At 41.1% G+C, this 20,516-nt stretch overlaps 1 pseudogene; it reads right to left on the bottom strand.

Moving 5' to 3' along the window:
* Window positions 1–18,878: 18,878 nt before the first annotated feature.
* LOC113120167 (iron-sulfur cluster assembly enzyme ISCU, mitochondrial pseudogene) lies at window positions 18,879–19,228 on the bottom strand (annotated as a pseudogene).
* Between the last annotated feature and the right edge of the window lie 1,288 nt (window positions 19,229–20,516).

Here is a 20,516-nt window from a genome sequence, read left to right as displayed (position 1 = left end):
ATGATGGTAAATGTGCCAATGAATCTGGGACTAAGCTTGCGGAATGGTAGGCGCAGGCGGATGTCCCGGGTTGACAGCTAGACCTTCTGTCCAGGTTGGTATTCCGAGGCGTCAGAGCCACGAAGGTCAGCTGTCATCCTGCGCCTACGTAGAGCCCGTTGCAGTTGGTGGTGGACCGCGTCCCAGACCCTCTCACTTTCTCGGAACCAGCAGTTGATTGAGGGGATTTCCGAGGGCTCACATGACCACGGGAAGAGAGGTGGTTGGTAGCCAAGCACGCACTGGAATGGAGTGAGTCCGGTGGTGGGTTGTTGCAGGGAGTTCTGTGTGTACTCGGCCCACCCTAGGAACTGGTTCCAAGAGTCCTGGTGGCCATGGCAGAAGGTACGGAGGAAGCGGCCAATCTCCTGAACCTTCCTCTATGTCTGACCGTTAGATTGGGGATGGTATCTAATTTTATTTTTTATTTCCCATATATATATATATATACTACATATCCCACAATTCCAAGCAGAATGCAATACCCATGCAAGTGCACTACATTAACCATACAATTCCTGGTCAAGGTCCATAAGTAGACCTCACTTCCTTCCATTGTTTCTCTTCCTTTGGTAAGGTGTGGGTGTTTGAATGGACACCCAACCATGTCCTTTGAGTCCTTTCCTTAGGATGCGTTAATGACTGAAGAACATCTTGTACATTTTGTACATGTTATCCATCCATTAACATCTGTCCATCTCCATGCTATGGGAATTGTCTATGAATAATCATCTTGAACTTAAAATAAAAGACAGCAAAGGACTGGTATCTGTCCTGTGTTTTAATCAGACACACCATCAAGTTTCTACACCTCCAATGAACTTTTGGATATATTAACATCTGATATCCTAACAAATGGTCCCTCGAGCTGGAGCGTAGAAATTTGGTGGAATAGATTACCACTCAAGACCTGCAATCCGGCACATCCTAAGAAGGAGAAGACCTCCTGCCCGTTTGGTGACTGTATGGTGAGAGAATGTGCTCCCCTTCCTCCTTCCTCACCAACACTAGTTGTAAGTGATCATCACCAAACCCAGTATGGAAATTCATCTTCAAGACCTGGCCCATGTTTATCTACTCACCAACTGTCTCAATGTGATTTAATTGATATGGATGTTAAACAGGAAATACTTGGACTTAAGGGTGTGCTTGGTGAGATGATGTCTAAAATGTCACAGCTAGTAGCTTCCTCTAAACGTTCTCAATTTTCTGAGTCTTTTGATGATGCTTCTGATGATGATAAAGCATTTGCTACTTTTTTAATTTAATTTAACCTTTATTTAACCAGATAAAAAACTCATTGAGATTAAAAATCTCTTTTTCAAGAGTGACCTGGCCAAGACAACAGCATTTACATACAATTTAAAAACATACATGACATCAAAAAAACAAATTATATTTAGTCAATGTGTACAAGTTTAGAAACAGTTAAATTTTCCAAGTTCATTGAGTTCACGCTTCTTTAGAATAGACTTAAATTCTCCCAATGTCACAAGTTCAGAAAGATTTAGGTCCTTTTGCAGTTCATTCCATGCACGGGGGGCAGTGTACTGAAATGCTGCCTTACCCAACTCTGTTCTCACTCTGGGAACCACCATCAGTATGTTCCTCTGAGAATGCGGAGCATAATGTTGTTGGTTTTTTCGCATGTATTTGCAGAGGTAAGATGGAAGGAGCCCAAGAATACATTTATAAATGAAAGTCAACAAATGAGACCACCTGCGAACATACAGGGACGGAAACTCAGCTGCAGCATACAGTGTACAATGGTGAACACGATTTCCACAGCCAGTCATAAAACGTAAAGCACAATGATAAACAGTATCCAGCTTTTTTAAAAGATGGTCCGATGCATTCAGAAAAAAGGAGATCTCCGTAATCCAATAAAGGTAAAAAAGTTGCAGAAATCAAACGTTTCCTTGTATAAACAGAGAAACATGATTTATTTCTGAAAAGAAAACTGAGCTTTAGCTTCAGTTTACGTACAAAATGCTCAATATGCTGTTTAAAGGACAAATTTTCATCAATAACAAAGCCTAAATACTTATAAGAAGAGACCATTTGGATTTCTTTTCCATCAGCTGTTTTTATTTTAGGAAGCTGAGAGGGTAGCTGTTTTCTGTTTGAGAAAACCATAGCTTTAGATTTGTCCGCATTTAACACTAGTCTCAGCTGATTTAGATGAGACTGAACAGCATCAAACGCAGACTGTAAGAAATCAAAGGCTTGTTCAATTGAAGGAGACGAACAATAGATAACTGTGTCATCAGCATAAAAGTGAAAAAAAGCATTTGACACCTTTTTACCAAGATCATTCACAAAAATAGAAAACAGAACCCTGGGGACTCCTTTAGTTATTGAAAGAAAGGAGGAAGACATGCCAACTAGGTGTACACACTGAGTTCTACCTGATAAATAGTTAGAAAACCAGCCAATAGCATTGTCAGACAGACCAATTTTATGAAGCCGATTTAACAGGGTGACATGATCGACGGTGTCAAAGGCCTTTGACAAGTCAATAAACAACACTGTACAGAACTTTTTACAATCAAGAGCATCAATGATATCATTAACTATACCATTAACTACTTTAACTGCAGCAGTTATCATACTGTGTAATTTTCGAAAACCAGATTGATTGTTTGATAAAATTTCATGAGCCTCAATAAATTTTCTAAGCTGTTCTGCAACAATTTTCTCAAAGACCTTTGCCAGGATACATAACTTTGATATCGGCCTATAGTTATTAAGATTGGCCGAGTCCCCTCCTTTCAACAAGGGAAGAACAAAAGCAGACTTCCAGACCATAGGGATGACATTGTTTAAAAGGCTTAAGTTAAAAAGATATGTCAAAGGTTCAGTTATAAAATCTTTTGACATTTTAAGAAAAAAAGGATCAAGATTGTCTGGACCTGCAGATTTGTCTGTTTCCAGCTCTTTAAGAGCTCTGTAGACCTCTGCCTCAGTCACTGGTCTGAAAACAAACGAGCCTATTGAGGAAGCTAATAGAGGGGGCGATGAAATCCCTTTTTGTTCAAAAATTTTGGTAGTTGGATTCAATGTCTCATATAGACAACCTGATGAAACAAAATGTTTGTTAAAACAATTTAGTATTTCAGATTTATCTGTGAGAATAAGTTAATTTTCCATAATGCATGTTGGGAGTTCATTGGTCTGTATGTTTCCGTAGGATGATTTAATAACTTTCCAAAATGGCCGGCAGCCATATCACCCTGGAGCCCAAGACCGGTTGCCCACTGAAGCTAAGCAGGGCTGAGCCTGGTCAGTACCTGGATGGGAGACCTCCTGAGAAAACTAGGTTGCTGCTGGAAGAGGTGCTAGTGAGGCCAGCAGGGGGTGCTCACCCTGTGGTCTGTGTGGGTCCAAGCGCCCCAGTGTAGTGATGGGGACACTATACTGTCAACAAGCACCGTCCTTCGGATGAGACGTTAAACCGAGGTCCTGACTCTCTGTGGTCATTAAAAATCCCAGGATGTCTTTCGTAAAGAGTAGAAGTGTGACCTCGGCATCCTGGCTAAATTCGCCCATTGGCCTCTGACCATCATGGCCTCCTAACAATCCCCATATCCGCTGATTGGCTTCATCACTCTGTCTCCTCTCCATCAGTAAGCTGGTGTGTGGTGGGCGTTCTGGCGCACTATGGCTGCCGTCGCATCATCCAGGTGGATGCTGCACACTGGTGGTGGATGAGGAGATACCCCTTGACTATGTAAGCGCTTTGAGTGTCTAGAAAAAAAGCGCTATATAAATGTAAAGAATTATTATTATTATTATTAAATTTTTTGGGATCATTAAAATAACTTGTGGTTGTAGACAAGTAATATTCAGATTTGCTCTTTTTAATAAGGGAAGTACAACGATTTCTGAGTTGTCTAAAACTCAGCCAGTCAACCTGAGACTTTGTTTTTCTGGCCTTAGCCCAAGCATGATCTCTTTCCTTCAAAAGTTCAGACAGCTCACAGGAGAACCAGGGATTGTTGCGACCCTTCACTCTAAATTTGCGAAACGGTGCATGTTTGTTGATAATTTCAGACAAGGCATCATAAAAAAATTTCCAAGCTAGTTCTACATCATTAATAAGAAAAATCTTTTTCCAGTCATGATAAAAAGCTTGTTCACAGAAATGTTTAAAATCCCGTTTAAACACAATTTGAGGTCTTCTTTTAATAAGTTTTGTTTGTCTGGCAGTGGTGACAACACAATGGTCACTTAAATCATTGGCAAATATTCCCACAGCAGTATATTTATGTGGAACATTTGTAAAAATTAGATCAAGGATGGGAGATGGGCTAATACATCTATTGTTCAGGAATTGTCTGGATGTATTAAGAATGCTGAAAAGAAATGTATATGTGAGAAATATAATTCCTCAACTGTTCCTTCACCTCCTCCATTGAGTAGGCCTAGTTCTCTGCCTCTTCCTCCTTCCTCATTGTTACGTAGTCCACCCCAACATATGCACATAGATGATAGAAATTCACAATTGCAAAGTAATATGTCAAGTCAAGTCACCTTTATTTATATAGTGCTTTAAACAAAAGACATTGCGTCAAAGCAACTGAACAACATTCATTAGGAAAACAGTGTGTCAATAATGCAAAATGATAGTTAAAGGAAGTTCATCATTGAATTCAGTGATGTCATCTCTGTTCAGTTAAATAGTGTCTGTGCATTTATTTGCAATCAAGTCAACGAAATCGTTGTAGATGAAGTGACCCCAACTAAGCAAGCCAGAGGCGACAGCGGCAAGGAACCAAAATGCCATCGGTGACAAAATGGAGAAAAAAACCTTGGGAGAAACCAAGCTCAGTTGGGGGGCCAGTTCTCCTCTGACCAGACAAAACCAGTAGTTCAATTCCAGGCAACAGCAAAGTCAGATTGTGCAGAAGAATTATCTGTTTCCTGTGGTCTTGTCCTGGTGCTCCTCTGAGACAAGGTGTTTACAGGGGATCTGTATCTGGGGCTCTAGTTGTCCTGGTCTCCGCTGTCTTTCAGGGCAGTAGAGGTCCTTTCTAGGTGCTGATCCACCATCTGGTCTGGATACGTACTGGATCCGGGTGACTGCAGTGATCGTCTGATCTGGATACAGACTGGATCTGGTGGCTATGGTGACCTCGGAATAAGAGAAAAACAGACAAATATTAGCGTAGATGCCATTCCTTTAATGATGTAGCAAGTATATCAGGTGTTATGGGAAGTGTTCCCGTTTCCGGTTTACCTAATTAATGCAGCCTAAAAATCCTTTAATGGATTTGGATATTAAAAGCATATTAGTATGTTATGTGTAAGCCAGGTTAAAGAGATGGGTCTTTAATCTAGAGTTAAACTGCAAGAGTGTGTCTGCCTCCCGAACAATGTTAGGTAGGTTATTCCAGAGTTAAGGTGCCAAACAGGAAAAGAATCTGCCGCCTGCAGTTGATTTTGATATTCTAGGTATTATTAAATTGCCTGAGTTTTGAGAACGTAGCGGACGTAGAGGATTATAATGTAAAAGGAGCTCATTCAAATACTGAGGTGCTAAACCATTCAGGGCTTTATAAGTAATAAGCAATATTTTAAAATCTATACGATGTTTGATAGAGAGCCAGTGCAGTGTTGACAGGACTGGGCTAATATGGTCATACTTCCTGGTTCAAGTAAGAACTCTTGCTCCTGCATTTTGGACTAGCTGTAGTTTGTTTACTAAGCGTGCAGAACAACCACCCAATAAAGCATTACAATAATCTAACCTTGAGGTCATAAATGTATGGATTAACATTTCTGAGGTCAGAGGTCTAACCCACCTGACATCTACGAATGGCAAGTTTTGCCCTTTGGCACAGTATGTAGTCCATGTTGCGCAATATATGCTTTACAAAGGCATGTCCATGACATGTCATCAAGGAGGATATGAAGATATAGTGAATTCTGTACTTCAGTCATTCTATGTGGACAACTGTTTAGAGAGTTTCCCAAATGTGCAAACTGCAAAAAACTTTCTAGACCGAAAGTGTTCTCTACTGAGGAGTGGAGGATTTGAAATCAGAGAGTGGGCAAGTAACCAGCCTGATGTTGTCAGACATCTTCCTCCTGAAGCTAGGTCTGAAAGTGCTGAACTGTGGATCAATCAAGATCTTTGGATCCTAAAGAAGGAGCTCTGGGTATGAGTTGGCACTGTCCCTCTGATTCATTGGGGTTTCGATCCTGAGCTGTGTAGTATAAAGCAACAACCCTGCGCAATATATTTATAAAGTCTTCGCCAGTAAGTATGACCCCTTGGGCTACATCTCCCCCTTTACAACGCGAGCTAAAGTCATCATACAACAATGCTGGATGAAGTCCAGGGGCTGGGGTGATCCCTTTATGCCAGATCCTATTCAACAGGCCTGGAAGGCTTGGGAAAATGAGATCCATGATCTGTCATTGATACAGCTTTCTAGATGTTATTCAACCTTGCCTTCCAATCAAATTGCATCCAGAGGGTTGCAAATATTTTGTGACGCCTCAGAGAGTGCAAATGGGTCTGTAGCCTATTTGCGAATGGAAAGTGACAAGGGTGTGGTACATACTTCCTTCATCATGGCAAGATCTTGAGTGGCCCCTAAAAGGCAAATTTCCATCCCTCGTCTGGAACTTTGCGCTGCTCTAACAGGTGCACAGCTTTGTAAACTCCTGCAGAATGAATTGACTCATCCTTTGACAAATATTGTCCTTTGGTCAGATTCAACAACCCTCTTGTCTTGGCTGCATTCCCTCTCCTGCCGTTACAAAGTTTTTGTAGCTAATAGACTCACTGAAATTCTGGAACTTGATGGTGGTGGTGGTGATGGCGCAGTGGATAAGACGCATGCCATTGGTTGAAGAAACCTGGGTTCAAATCCACTGTGAGACACCAATGTGTCCCTGAGCAAGACACTTAACCCCTAGTTGCTCCAGAGGCGTGCAACCTCTGACATATATAGCATTTGTAAGTTGCTTTGGATAAAAGCGTCAGCTAAATGAATTGTAATAATGTACATTACATTAATTCATTTAGCTGACGTTTTTATCCAAAGCAACTTACATCCTTCTTCTTGGAGGTATATTCCTTCTTTACAGAATTCAGCAGATGACATTACTAGAGGTAAAACTCTTGTTGAGTTAGCCAAACCTGCTCATAGATGGCGACAATGCCCAATGTTTCTGAAATTTCCTCCACATGAATGGCCCAAAAATCTAGTGCCCAGACCTGCTAGTCCTGATCCTGAGCTCCGCAAGCCACTCCTTTGTGGCTTAACAAAAGTGGATGATTTCGTACTCCCAGATCCTTCCAGTTTCAAATCATGGTCAGAGTTACAGTCTGCAACAAATGAGTTATTGCTAAAACATAGGGAGGACCCCCGTGATACCTCTTCAGTCCAAACCCTTCTTTTTAGAAAGGCCCAGCAACAAAGTTTTCCCATTGAACCTCAAAGTTGTTTTCTTACACTTTCTCCTGAATTCAATGAAGAAGCGGGATTTATTGTAGTGGAAGGTATGCTCAGATGTGTAGAGGATATGGAACCTGGAATGGTCAATCCAATTGTACTCGACCCCAAACATCCATTAACCCATTTCTTTTTTAAGGATTGTGATGAGAAACTATCCCATCCTGGTCCAGAGAGAGTTTTCTCAGAACTCCGGTGCAATTACTGGATAATTAGAGGGAGACAAGCTGTAAAAAAAACATAAGTGGTCTTGTTTGCAATGTAGGAAGTGGAGAGCTAAGCCATCTATCCCTCAACTGTCAGATCTGCCAAGCTCCGGTTGTTTAAAACTCCCTTTTGGTCCACCGGAATGGACTGTTTTGGTCCCTTTCATGTCAATATTGGCCGTAGAATGGAGAATAGATGGGGCATTCTTTTTTACATGCCAGACCACTCAATGTCTGAATCTTGATTTGTTGAGCAGTTTAAATGTGGACAGATTTCTAATCTACCTCAGGTGATTTATGCCAACACTAAGCTCTTTAGCCACATATCTTGGCGCCATAGCCAGGTCCTCGTGGACCAGTTCTAGACATCCTTTATCTGAAATTATCTACCAGGTCTGCAGCTCCGTCAAAAATGGAACCGAGAACAACCTAATCTTAATGACCATGGGTAGGGTAGTATGTCTCTTACCTAGTCAGGATGGGCATGTTAGAGTAGTTGAGATCGTTATTAATGGAAAGACATATATTTATTTATATTACATATCCCACAATTCCAAGCAGACTACAATGCCCATGCAAGTGCACTACATTACCCATACACTTCCTGGTCAAGGTCTATAAGTAGACCTCACATCCTTCCATTGTTTCTCTTCCTTTGGTAAGGTGTGGGTGTTTGAATGGACACCCAACCATGTCCTTTGAGTCCTTTCCTTAGGATGCGTTAATGACTTAAGAACATCTTGTACATCTTGTACATTTTGTACATGTTGTCCATCCAGTTCATCCTGTCCATCCATTAACATCTGTCCATCTCCATGCTATGGGAATTGTCTATGAATAATCATCTTGAACTTAAAATAAAAGAGAGCAAAGGACTGGTATCTGTCCTGTGTTTTAATCAGACACACCATCAAGTTTCTACACCTCCGATGAACTTTGGATATATTAACATCTGATATCCTAACAGGGACCTATGTCGTAGATGATGTCTTCTGGAATGCCAAAGTATCTGAAGACATGGTTAAACATTAACTTGGCCATTTCCATGGCCGTGGGTAGACCTTTCAGAGGGAGAAGATGACATGATTTAGAAAACCGGGCAACAATGACAAGGATACAAGTGTTATTGTCAGAGGGAGTCAGATCTGTGATGAAGTCCACCCCCTAGGTGTCATCACGGGTGGTTCGGGATGGGCAGTGGGTGTAGCTTGCCTGATGGTAGGTGGCGTGGAGTCTTGGAGATGGCACAGGCTTTACATCCATGCATGTGAGTGTGCCGTGTTAGGGTTTGACTTCGATGACTAAGGGTCGATTGGGGTCAGGATGCACCAGGAGTGGAGCTGTCATGATAGCCTCCTTGAGGGAGTTGAAGGCCTCCATGGCAGCTGGGGTCCAGGACAGAGACTTGAGTTTACTACGAAGGAGGCTAGTGGGAGGATTGGTGATGGAGCTGTAGTTCTGGATGAAGCGTTGGTGGAAATTGGCAAAGCCGAGTAATCATTGTAGTTCTTTGATGGTGGTAGGAGTGGGCCAATTTTTGACAGTGTTCACCTTCCCCTCGTCCATCCGGATGCCACTGCTATCAATGTTATACCCAAGGAACTGCACCGAGGGGCTGAAGGAAGGAGCATTTCTCGGCTTTGAGGCATAGTTGCAAGGCCCTCAGGCATTGCAGGACCTCTGCAACCTGACTAAGATGTGCCCCAGTGACAAGTCTATACGGCATCACCAAGTTCTCATATTGGCCAGTAGGGGTGATGAAGGCAGTTTTCCACTCATCCCCCTCACGTATCCAAATGAGGTTGTAAGCGCTGCGGAGGTCCAACTTGGTGAACACATTGGCACCACGGAGATGTTCCAGGGCAGCTAGGACGAGGGAAAGTGGGTAACGGAACTTGACTGTTATGTTGTTGAGGGCACGGTAATCAATGCAAGGCCGCAAGCCTCCATCCTTCTTTTCCTTGAAGAAAAAGCTGGATGCAGCAGGGGAGGTAGATGGACAGATGTAAGCCTGCGCCAGCACCTCCTTGATGTAATCCTCCATGGCCTTCTCTTCCGGGATGGAAAGGGGATAGATCCTTCCTTTAGGCACTGGTTCACCCGGAAGCAGATCGATGGCACAATACCATGGCCGGTGTGGAGGCAGGTTGGAGGCCTGTTTGGGGCAGAATACATCACTGAAGGGGGGCATAACAGGTGGATTAGATTGCTTTTCTACTGGGCTCTCGATGGATATGATACAGACAGGCAGAGGTTCCGGGGAGAGTTTGGCTGGAACAGGGAATCCAGTGATTCATCCCTGGAAACAGGAGGTACCCCACTTCAGGACTTTGCCCATCTTCCATGAAATGACTGGGTTATGCTGCTCCAACCATGGATGCCCTAGGATGACGTCAGCAGTGGATTCCTCCAGAACCAGCAGATGGATCTCCTCTTTATGAAGTAGCCCGGTTTGGAGGGTTATGGGACCAACACTATGACGAATACATCTTTCCGGTTATTGTGTGTACCTGGTAGGCTGACGGTATTGCCGTGGTAGTGAGCTTGAGCTGCCAGCAGAGGGTGCCGGAGATGAAGTTGCCGGCTGACCCAGAATCGAAGAGGGCGGAAACGGTAAGAGAGATGTTAGCGGCAGTAAGTGTCACTATAGTGGTGAGTGGTTTCACTTGATACATTGAGGGGAGAATGGCACTCACCATGGGACGAGGACAGATGGGGCATTAAGAGATGATATGCCCCGGGGATGCATAGATGCGTAGAGACATAGAATCTGGGCCAGCCGTCTTTGCCATTCAGCAGCAGAATAAGACTCAATAAGAGTCGACGAGCATGGGCTCACTTGCTGGTTCTGGTGAGCTGATGGTCTCTGGTCGGCAGAATGGTGAGTTGGAATACGTCTGGCCCTGGTGCTCTTCGAGGCATGACTGCATACGAGTGGCGAAGCGGATGGAGAGTTGAATAAAGCGTTCGAGCCCTATGGTATCCTCGTATGCAGCGAGATGCAACCGCACTAAAAGTTCCAATCCCTGATGATAGGTGGTCAGCAAGGCCTGCTTATTCCATGCGCTGGTGGCCACAAGAGTCCTGAACTTATTGATTGACAGACATTTTTCCTTGTTTTAAAAAGCTTCTCACCAATAGTCAAAAACTTATCGGAAATGGTCGATGAAGCTAGAATAAGACTGGACATCTGGGTTATTCTGTGTCCAAATAGAATCAGCCCACTGAAGCGCTTTACCTTGTAGTTGAGATATCAGGAAGGCCACTTTAGATCGTTTGGTGGGATACAAGTGCGGTTGCATCTCCAGGACCAGCGAGCATTAAAGCAGGAATCCTCTGCAATACTCAGCCAACCCAGAGAAGGTGCCGGCTTGGCCATGGGACCGGCGTGCATGGCAGATGTGGAAGTGGTGGTGTTGTTAGCGGAAGTGCTAGCAGGTGATGGGGATGCCGGAAAAGTGATGAGTGTTCGACGCAAAGCGTCAACCAGGTCCTGGAAGGAGTCCGTGAGGCTCATGCTTGTGCCGATCGGTCTTGGTCCGGTCTTCTGTTACGGAATACCAGGACAGGAGGCTGAAAGTAACAGAAACACAGTGTTTTGAGACACAAGCAGAGGAGCAGGTAGTGCTCTTTCTATTTGAGAAAGATTAGTAATTATGCTAAGTAATACATTTAAAAAAAAATTACCTCTAGAATCAGGTCATCGAAAAGCATCTGCATGTTTTCAGGCATCTGTTCATTGTTGGTCTCCAACAGACATTGCTTATCTTTCCTATGAGGTCTTCAATATGTCGACAATGCAGGATGGAAAATTTTGGGAGCTGACATCTTTCCAGATTTTGATGCCACCATCTGTTCCACACTGATTTTACTGAACCTTGCCGAATGCCTTTGAAGATCTCCTGAAACACTGATTACGATTAGTACTCAAAACTATATACATTTAAAAAAGAAAAAATATTTGCCATACATATACCTGTACAGATGCCACAGACCATCTGTCAGTAAGGCCTCTGTTTTGAGAGAGGTCTATTTCTCCCTCACTTCCATTTCTGCCATCTAATGAAAGAAAACATGAAAGAAAAACATTTATTTCAGTAATTTATGTTTAATACACAAATCATAACAAACAAACAAACATTAATTTATTTAACTTACTGTACAAACCAAAAACCCACTGTTGTTGAAGTTTGTCTGCATCCACTGTACAATGCACGGAATACCTCAGTATGACCATGTTCTCTTCTGAAGTATATTTGTCTTGACAAATACACTCAAATCTGACTGACCAAACCATACAAGACCTGAAAAAAAGGAAAACACAAAAAGCTTTACTCTGAAGGTATTAACCAGTGTGGGGCATAAATCTCTTGTTTACCACCACACACCCACATAATGTGGGTTTCCCTTTTCTGTGCTCTCTCCTCCAACAATCCTTGGGAGAAGAACCGTGTCATTCTCATCAACCCCTCTGTTTTTTAGGGAATAATTAGTGCTGCAGTTATTGTCTTTTAGTAATATTATTGTATTTTATTTACCTTCATGCAAAAAATGAGACTGTCATTCACAGCTTTCTTGCCAACAAAGGATTGCCACCACAGAATGAATGTGTGCACACATTCAAGTAAAGCAGTTCCACCAAAAACTCGACAGAGCTGTACAATCCTAGTGTCAAGAATCTAAAAACGTAGAGCAAAAAAGTCAAATATTAACATTATGAAGTTATTTCATTATGTCTCTAGTAGGTCAAATTAGTTAAATTCTTCATTTAGCCATGGAAAACTTTTATTTCGTGGACACTGTCTATTTTAGTCTGTTTAGTTAATCAGTGCCTTTTTCTGATCCTTTTCCTCCTTAATTCTCAGAGACATTTCCATAAATAATAAAGAAAATTGTTTAATAAAATCTCTATTCTACTGTTATATTATATTTTCCAGCTCCAAGATTTTGAAGCGATTTATGGGAAATGGAACGATTTCTGTGAACACAGTGGATTTTTTTACCAATGTTTTTTATTAAAGTATCTGGTTTCTTACTATAGTCATGGTCCCCAATATGCACTGAAAAAGATTATATGAACAATAACCCTAATTTAGTAAAACACAATGACACCCATTTATCCATTCTCCAAGCCACGTCCAGTTTTTTTGTGGAGCCCTTTCCAGTGTGTCTGATTTAATTAAAAAAGATCCACAAATAGATATACATGTTATTTCTCACCATCCATCTTGATATTACATCTCAAAAAGGGTTTCAGTTGTGAAACATTTGTTTTTTGACAGAGAATCTTGCCTGATTTGTCTTTCACAACAAAAGGCCCAGTCCAGTTGCTCTCCAAGCATCCACCTTCGCACTTCTCTTTTCACTTATTGGCTTTGAGTACTTCCTCCCCTTCATGGATGTGAAATTATTTCACATTTTTCCTTTTGCAGGGCTCTTAGTCAGTTTACTTCTGCTTGGCGTTCTCTATATTGTTCACAACCTCATGAATAAAATGCATAATACGTTATTCAAATTAACATTTCATTATTACAGCACTTAACTGACAATGCAATAAAATTTTGTACCAAAAATTACCTTAGTATGCAGTGCTGTCACCTCGGCAATCCGAGCATCTATACCTACCTCTGGATTCAAAGCAATTTGTCTGTGATTTGTGCTTTGTGTTGAGAACCCCTGTCATAAGTGGATGGCGGTTAAACAAAAGAAAGTATGTTTGAGGCCTAAAAAATGCCAATTTACATCTCCATAATGTGTGTGCACTTTGAGGACAAATAACACAAATCTTTGTTAGAAATAATAATAACCTGGTTCACAAACTCCCTCCCTTGGTCTGTGATTATTCTTTCCACCACTCCAAATTAAAACAGTTTGTCCAAAACCACTGCTGCCACCTCAGACGCAGTCTTATTCTTCAATAACCCACTTTGTGAAGAGTTCAGTTCAATTCAATTCAATTCAATTCAATTCAATTCAATTCAAGTTTATTTGTATAGTGCTTTTTACAAAACAAATCGTTACAAAGCAACTTTACAGAAAATTATGTTTCTACAATATTTAGTAGTAGCTAGTAGTTTGTGCACATTTGACAGGATTTTAGAAAAAATAAAAATAATAATTATAATACAAGACATAGTCAGCTAGACGATGAACTATCAATATTATTAATTAAGTTATTATATGATGCAGTCACACATTTAGCAATAATTGTTAGTTCTGTTTGTTGATTCAAGGTTAGCATCATCTGGGGTCCTCTGAGGGTCAGCATCATCTCTTCTCAGGTGTTCTGGATCCAGAGTGGAGCTTGTGTAAATCTTAGTTAACTTAGTTTAGATTAACATCCCGTGGTGAAACATAGAAACAAAATAGAGACATCATTAGCATAGCTGCTGATCCAACAAAGTAAAATTAGTTTAACCCAAGCTAATGAATAAAAATGCACCTTTGATCAGATGCAACTACACTCACAATTTAAAAGATACATTATTCGAATGCTTGGCGAAAGAGATGCGTTTTTAATCTAGATTTAAACAGAGAGAATGTGTCTGAACCACGAACATTATCAGGAAGGCTATTCCAGAGTTTGGGAGCCAAATGTGAGAAAGCTCTACCTCCTTTAGTGGACTTTGCTATCCTAGGAACGACCAAAAGTCCAGCGTTTTGTGTGTGATGGGTTGTAGCGTGGTAGAAGGCTAGTTAGGTACGCAGGATCTAAACCATTTAGGGCCTTATAGGTAAGTAATGATAATTTGTAACTGATATGGAACTTAATAGGTAGCCAGTGCAGAGACTGTAAAATTGTGGTAATATGATCATATCTTCTTGACCTGGTAAGGACTCTAGCTGCTGCATTTTGGACTACCTGTAGCTTGTTTATTGAAGAAGCAGGACAACCACCTAGAAATGCATTACAATAGTCCAGTCTAGAGGTCATGAATGAATGAACTAGCTTTTCTGCATCAGAAACAGATAACATGTTTCGTAGCTTGGCAATGTTTCTAAGATGGAAGAATGCAGTTTTTGTAACATTGGAAATATGGTTTTCAAAAGACAAATTGCTGTCTAATATAACACCCAGATTTCTGACTGTAGAGGAAGTAACAGTACATCCGTCTAGTTGCAGATTGTAATCTACAAGATTCTGTGTACTGTTTTTTGGTACAATAATTAGTATCTCTGTCTTATCCGAATTTAATTGGAGAAAATTATTTGTCATCCAATCTTTTACATTTTTAACACACTCTGTTAGCTTAGATAATTGGGAAGTTTCATCTGGTCTCGTTGAGATATATAGCTGAGTATCATCAGCATAACAGTGGAAGCTAATTCCGTATTTTCTAATAATATTACCAAGGGGCAGTGTTGGGTGTAACGCGTTACAAAGTAACGCGTTACTGTAATAATATTACTTTTTTCAGTAACTAGTAGTGTAAGGCATTACTCGTCTGAAAATGGTAATATTATTACAGTTTTCCCAAGCTAGTTACTTGCGTTACATTTGCCAGTAGCACCTTCATCACACACAAGGCACACAACACAGAGAACAGAAGGGAAGGGAAGGAGGGCGTGAATGGAACAGTGATTGGTCTGGGTTTGGCACGAGGTATAATTTACCATCACTGATTGGTCGACAGCCGGCAGCAGAGCGGCACGCTCAGACAGATGGGGAAAATGGAAGCGTCAACAACGGCAAGCTCTTTTTCAGAGGAAGGTTCCCAGCAACAGAAAGCTAGTTTCGACGGGTGGAGATTCAGTAATTATTTTGTAGGAGTGCTCCGATCACGATCGGCCGCTCGTTAATGCGCATCTCAGTAAAGCCGGTTCTCTAATCAGCGGTTTATTCCATCAGGTGCGTGAACCATATGTTCATACAACCGTGCCAATAAACGCTGAAAATGAACGTGGATTTGCGCATCTTCTCAGTTAATAACGGCTCTGTGTAGTAACAGCTGCTCTATGTGAAATCACGCACCTGATGGAATTAACCGCTGATTAGAGAACAGGTGTACTGACGAGCAGTAATATAAGTGAGTTGTGTAAACAGTGATTTATGTGACTTCAATTATTTCTTATTAAACTGAAATCGAAAAGTAAAAAGTATTTTTTGGAAAAACCACATCCTGGTGTTAGTCTTCATATGCTGCTGAATAGTGTTAACACGGATATAGAAAAATAAGGAGTGCAAGAGATTGATTCCTAATGTCAGTTTATTTTTAATTAATACTACAGTAGTTTGGTTCCCTTTACATCTTTAACTACCCGTTAATTTATCAATTGAATGGGTGACCTATCCTCATTAATAGAGCAAACATTTGCCCCCCCTGAGAGAATTGGCAGGAGCCGCCACTGATAAAGACCCTAAAGAACACTCCTCCTTTGTATGTTCTCCCTCCATCTGATGCATCTCAGGCAATCATAGAGTAATTAAGAAAAAAAGATGTAACTAGTAATATAACTAGTAATATAACTAGTTACTTTCTCCAGGGAGTAATAAAGTAAAGTAAGGCATTACTATTTTTGAGAGTAATATGTAATATGTAATATATTACTTTTTTGAGTAACTAGCCCCAACACTGCCAAGGGGCAACATGTATATTGAAAATAGAAGGGGACCTAGGACAGATCCTTGTGGCACTCCATATTTTACTGATGATAAATGAGATGACTCTCCATTTAAGTAAACAAAATGGTAGCTATGGTGGGGCCTGAAACCTGACTGAAATTCTTCATACAGATCATTTTTATGCAGGAAGGTGCTCAATTGAGCAGACACAACTTTTTCTAAAATTTTAGACATAAATGGAAGATTTGAAATAGGCCTATAATTTGCCAGTACACTAGGATCTAGTTTTGGTTTCTTAATAAGAGGCTTAATAACCACCAGCTTGAATGGTTTTGGGACGTGACCTAAAGATAACGACGAGTTAATGATATTGACAAGCGGTTCTTCGGCTACAGGTATCAGCTCTTTCAGTAATTTAGTGGGTACAGGATCTAATAAACATGTTGTTGGTTTAGATACAGTGATCAGTTTATTTAGCTCTTCCTGTCCTATGGATGTAAAGCACTGCAGTTTATCTTTGGGTGCGATGGATGAAACTGAAGTGTTAGACGCTGTAGAATCTACATTCGCTATTGTTTTTCTAATGTTCTCTATTTTATCAGTGAAGAAATTCATAAATTCATTACTATTTAATGTTGGTGGAATATTTGAATCAGGTGGCATCTGGTTATTTGTTAATTTAGCCACTGTGCTCAATAAAAACCTTGGATTGTTTTGGTTATTTTCAATGAGTTTGTGTATATGCTCTGCCCTAGCAGTTTTTAGAGCCTGTCTGTAGCTGGACATACTGTTTTTCCATGCAATTCTAAAAACTTCTAAGTTAGTTTTTCTCCATTTGCATTCAAGACTATGAGTTACTTTCTTGAGAGAGTGAGTATTACTGTTATACCATGGTACAGTACGTTTTTCTCTAACCTTTTTCAATTTGATCGGGGCAACAGCTTCTAATGTATTAGAGAAAATAGTGCCCATGTTGTCAGTAATTTTGTCTAATTCATGTGTATTTTTGGGTACAAATAGCAGTTGAGATAGATCAGGCAGGTTATTTGCGAACATTGAGAATATCACTATATATTGTTGCAACACCTCCGCCACGACCAGTCTGACGGGGCTCATGCTTAAAACAGTAGTTTGGGGGAGTAGACTCATTTAGACCAAAATAATCATTTGGTTTTAGCCAGGTTTCAGTCAAGCAGAGTACATCAAAACTATTATCTGTGATAATTTCATTTACGATAACTGCTTTTGGTGTGAGTGATCTAATATTTATGAGCCAAACTTAAAAAATTGTTTTTGTTCATTTACTTTACATTTTTCTGGTTTAATTACGATAAGATTTTTTCTAGATCCTACATTATATTTATATTTATATTTTGACCTCACTATTCGGGGAACAGACACAGTCTTAATAGTTTTTACAGTGCAAGTACTTTTATCATTTAAGCGGGTGGAACAAAACTCATCATAATAGATATCTGAGAATTGACTTACTAGTCACATGGAGCGAAGTGTCCTGGAGATGTTGTCAGAGAGAAGCTCCGCTCCGACTCTGCTGGGGTGTAATCCATCAGCGCGAAACAGCCTAGGACGCTCCCAGAAAAGATTCCAGTAATTAACAAAGAGCAGTTTCTGTTCTTTGCACCATGAAAACAACCATTCATTTAAAGCAAAAAGTCTACTGAACCGTTCGCGTCCTCATCGATACGTGGGCAGTGGTCCTGACACAGTGATCTTAGCCGCAGGCGTCGTGCTGCGAATCGTCTCGATCAGGCTGCTAAAGTCCCTCTTCAGCGTCTCCGTCTGCCGCAGCGTGGTGTCGTTAACCCCGCTGTGAAGCACGACCGCTCTGGGGCTCTCGTCGGCCTTCAGGATCGCGGGTATCTGCGCAGAAACATCAAGAACACGAGCACCAGGCAAACAATGAGTGTGCACTTTACCTTTGGCTAACGTAGCACTTACGTGTCGGACGATGGAGTCTCCGATGATCACAGCGTCGCATCCTGTCTCGCGGAGGGGAGCGAATCGGTTCTGGATGGAGATCTCGAAGGCAGGAGGGGGAGAAGTCGTCGCCCGGGACCCGGCTCGCGTCCTCCGCTGTGGATGCACCCAGGGTCCGTGGTGTCCCGGCGTCGCAGTGAAGGACATCTGGGAAGATCGCGTCCTGGGTGCACCGGGCCTGCGCAGAGAAACACACGGAGTAGACGTGGTGGGACTGTTAACAGCACGCTTTATACTTACCCCGGACTTGTGAGCGTCAGCCCGGGATGATTCCAGCACGGCTCTCCGCTCTCTCAGCTCGGCCTGCCTCTCCTCCAGGTCACGAATCTGCTTCCCCAAGGCCTCGAGCTCGAGCTGCACAGAGTGGAGACATTCATCCGCCATTAAAGCAAGTAACAGTGAGTATAGCAGTGGTAATGTGTGTAGAATACAATAGAGGATTTATTCACACATTATATAAACGGAAACGATGATGTATAAAATTGATTTTTTTAAGTTAAAAATAGTCAATGAAAAGAATATAGTGACCGAGCTCAAACGCAGTACTGCCGTCAACAACAAACAGGCCAAAAACAATGCCTTTTTTATCATCAGAATTGTTTTTATTCAGAAAATTTTTATTCCATCAATCTCAGTGTTTTTTATCTTGAGGGCTTCATCAATAGATTTGCCTTTTACCCACTCAGTAGCAGCCAAAGGTTTTGAACTTGGCATTCACAATCTTCCCAGCCTCATCCACCTTGATCTGCAGTTTCATCACATCTCCACAAGCAGGGGCACCAACCAACCCTGTGCCCACATTCTTGGCATTTTTATCCAAAGACCCTACATGTCTTGGGTTCTCATAGTGGTCCACAACCTTTTTGTGATACCCACATTGCATCCATAAACTGAGGAGCTGAAAGCGTTTTGACAATAACCGGGGACGAGCACTTCTTCACAAGCAGAGCCGCCATGACAGCATATTATATGTGAGTTCTGTCATTGTGAGGACATAACTGTTTCCCTGAGGACTGTGTGAAAATGGCCCCATAAATCCATCCCTATGATGGTCCAAGGTTCAGTCATTTTAATAGGGTGCGTGACTGAAGCCACTGTTTTAATAGTGTAATTGTGCTGACACTGTGGACAGTAGTCAATCTAACATATAATTAGGTGTTAGTTACATTTTGCTTAACAGCAAAATATCAGTATGAAATGCGGTCCATACATCTTACCCAATCTTTGAAGGCCTCCATAATGCCAAGCAGGACTGGGCAATTTTATCATAAGTCCTTCCCCTTCCTTGATGTCCACTCGTCCCTGGGTCGTCATGACAGTCTTGATGGACACTTTCCTTTTGTTTCTCATTCATGAGGACTAGATAGTTTAAACCCTTGTCAATGAGAAACAGAAGTGCATCTGTAAAAAAACATAATACACATTTACAGAACTGTGTGTTATGCATATTATGCATATTTATTAATTTATTAATTAAAGTTTTTGAATTTGTTGAATTGAATTATGCTTGCACTCTAGGGTTAATGCATGCTTGTTTGGGAAGAAAATTGTTATTATTAAATTATTATTTAGGGGTGACCCCAAATAGTCTACGAATTTATGCTTTGATTCGAGGAGCCTGATTCGACTACCAATCTAACAGTTGAATTTTCACGGGGTGTTGAAGGTTATGCCATTTTGACTATATGGGGGAGCTCAAGTGTCTGATTTCACATAGAACTACCAGTTTTTCTCCCAATAAGCAAATATGCAGCCTATTATGATAAAGCTGTAGGAATCTGAAAAAAAAGAAGCTTCAAATTAATATTTTAAAGTGTGTGAATAAATCCAACCACCTCCATAGATTTATGTTTTCACTTTCTATAATCCGTGACTGACAGAGGAGCATCTTGATGGCAGGGATTTAAAACTATACCAAGACTCAAACTGACACAGGCAGAAACTGGATTTTTTCCAACAGGTAGGGTACAAGTGATTTCAAAACATTTCAGCCGGTGTATATAAATCGTGGATATATTATTTACCCGATATAAGATGTATTTTGTTTTGAGTCAAGCGCTTCATTGTAGTACTTCATATTAGTACATAGTAGTGATATCCCTTCAGTGCACTGTGTGAGCAGGTCAAACGACAATGCAGAATATTAGTGCAAAAGCAAGATAAAAACTAAACTATGAAAACTATAAACAAAAACAAGACTATGAGAACAAGGAACTTAAACAAGACTAAGAAAACAAACACAGA

This window comes from Carassius auratus, chromosome 19 (assembly GCF_003368295.1).
Source record: "Carassius auratus strain Wakin chromosome 19, ASM336829v1, whole genome shotgun sequence".
In the NCBI taxonomy this organism is placed as follows: domain Eukaryota; kingdom Metazoa; phylum Chordata; class Actinopteri; order Cypriniformes; family Cyprinidae; genus Carassius; species Carassius auratus.
Note: the sequence above shows the minus strand (reverse complement) of the source record. Positions and strands in the feature narration are given on the sequence as shown.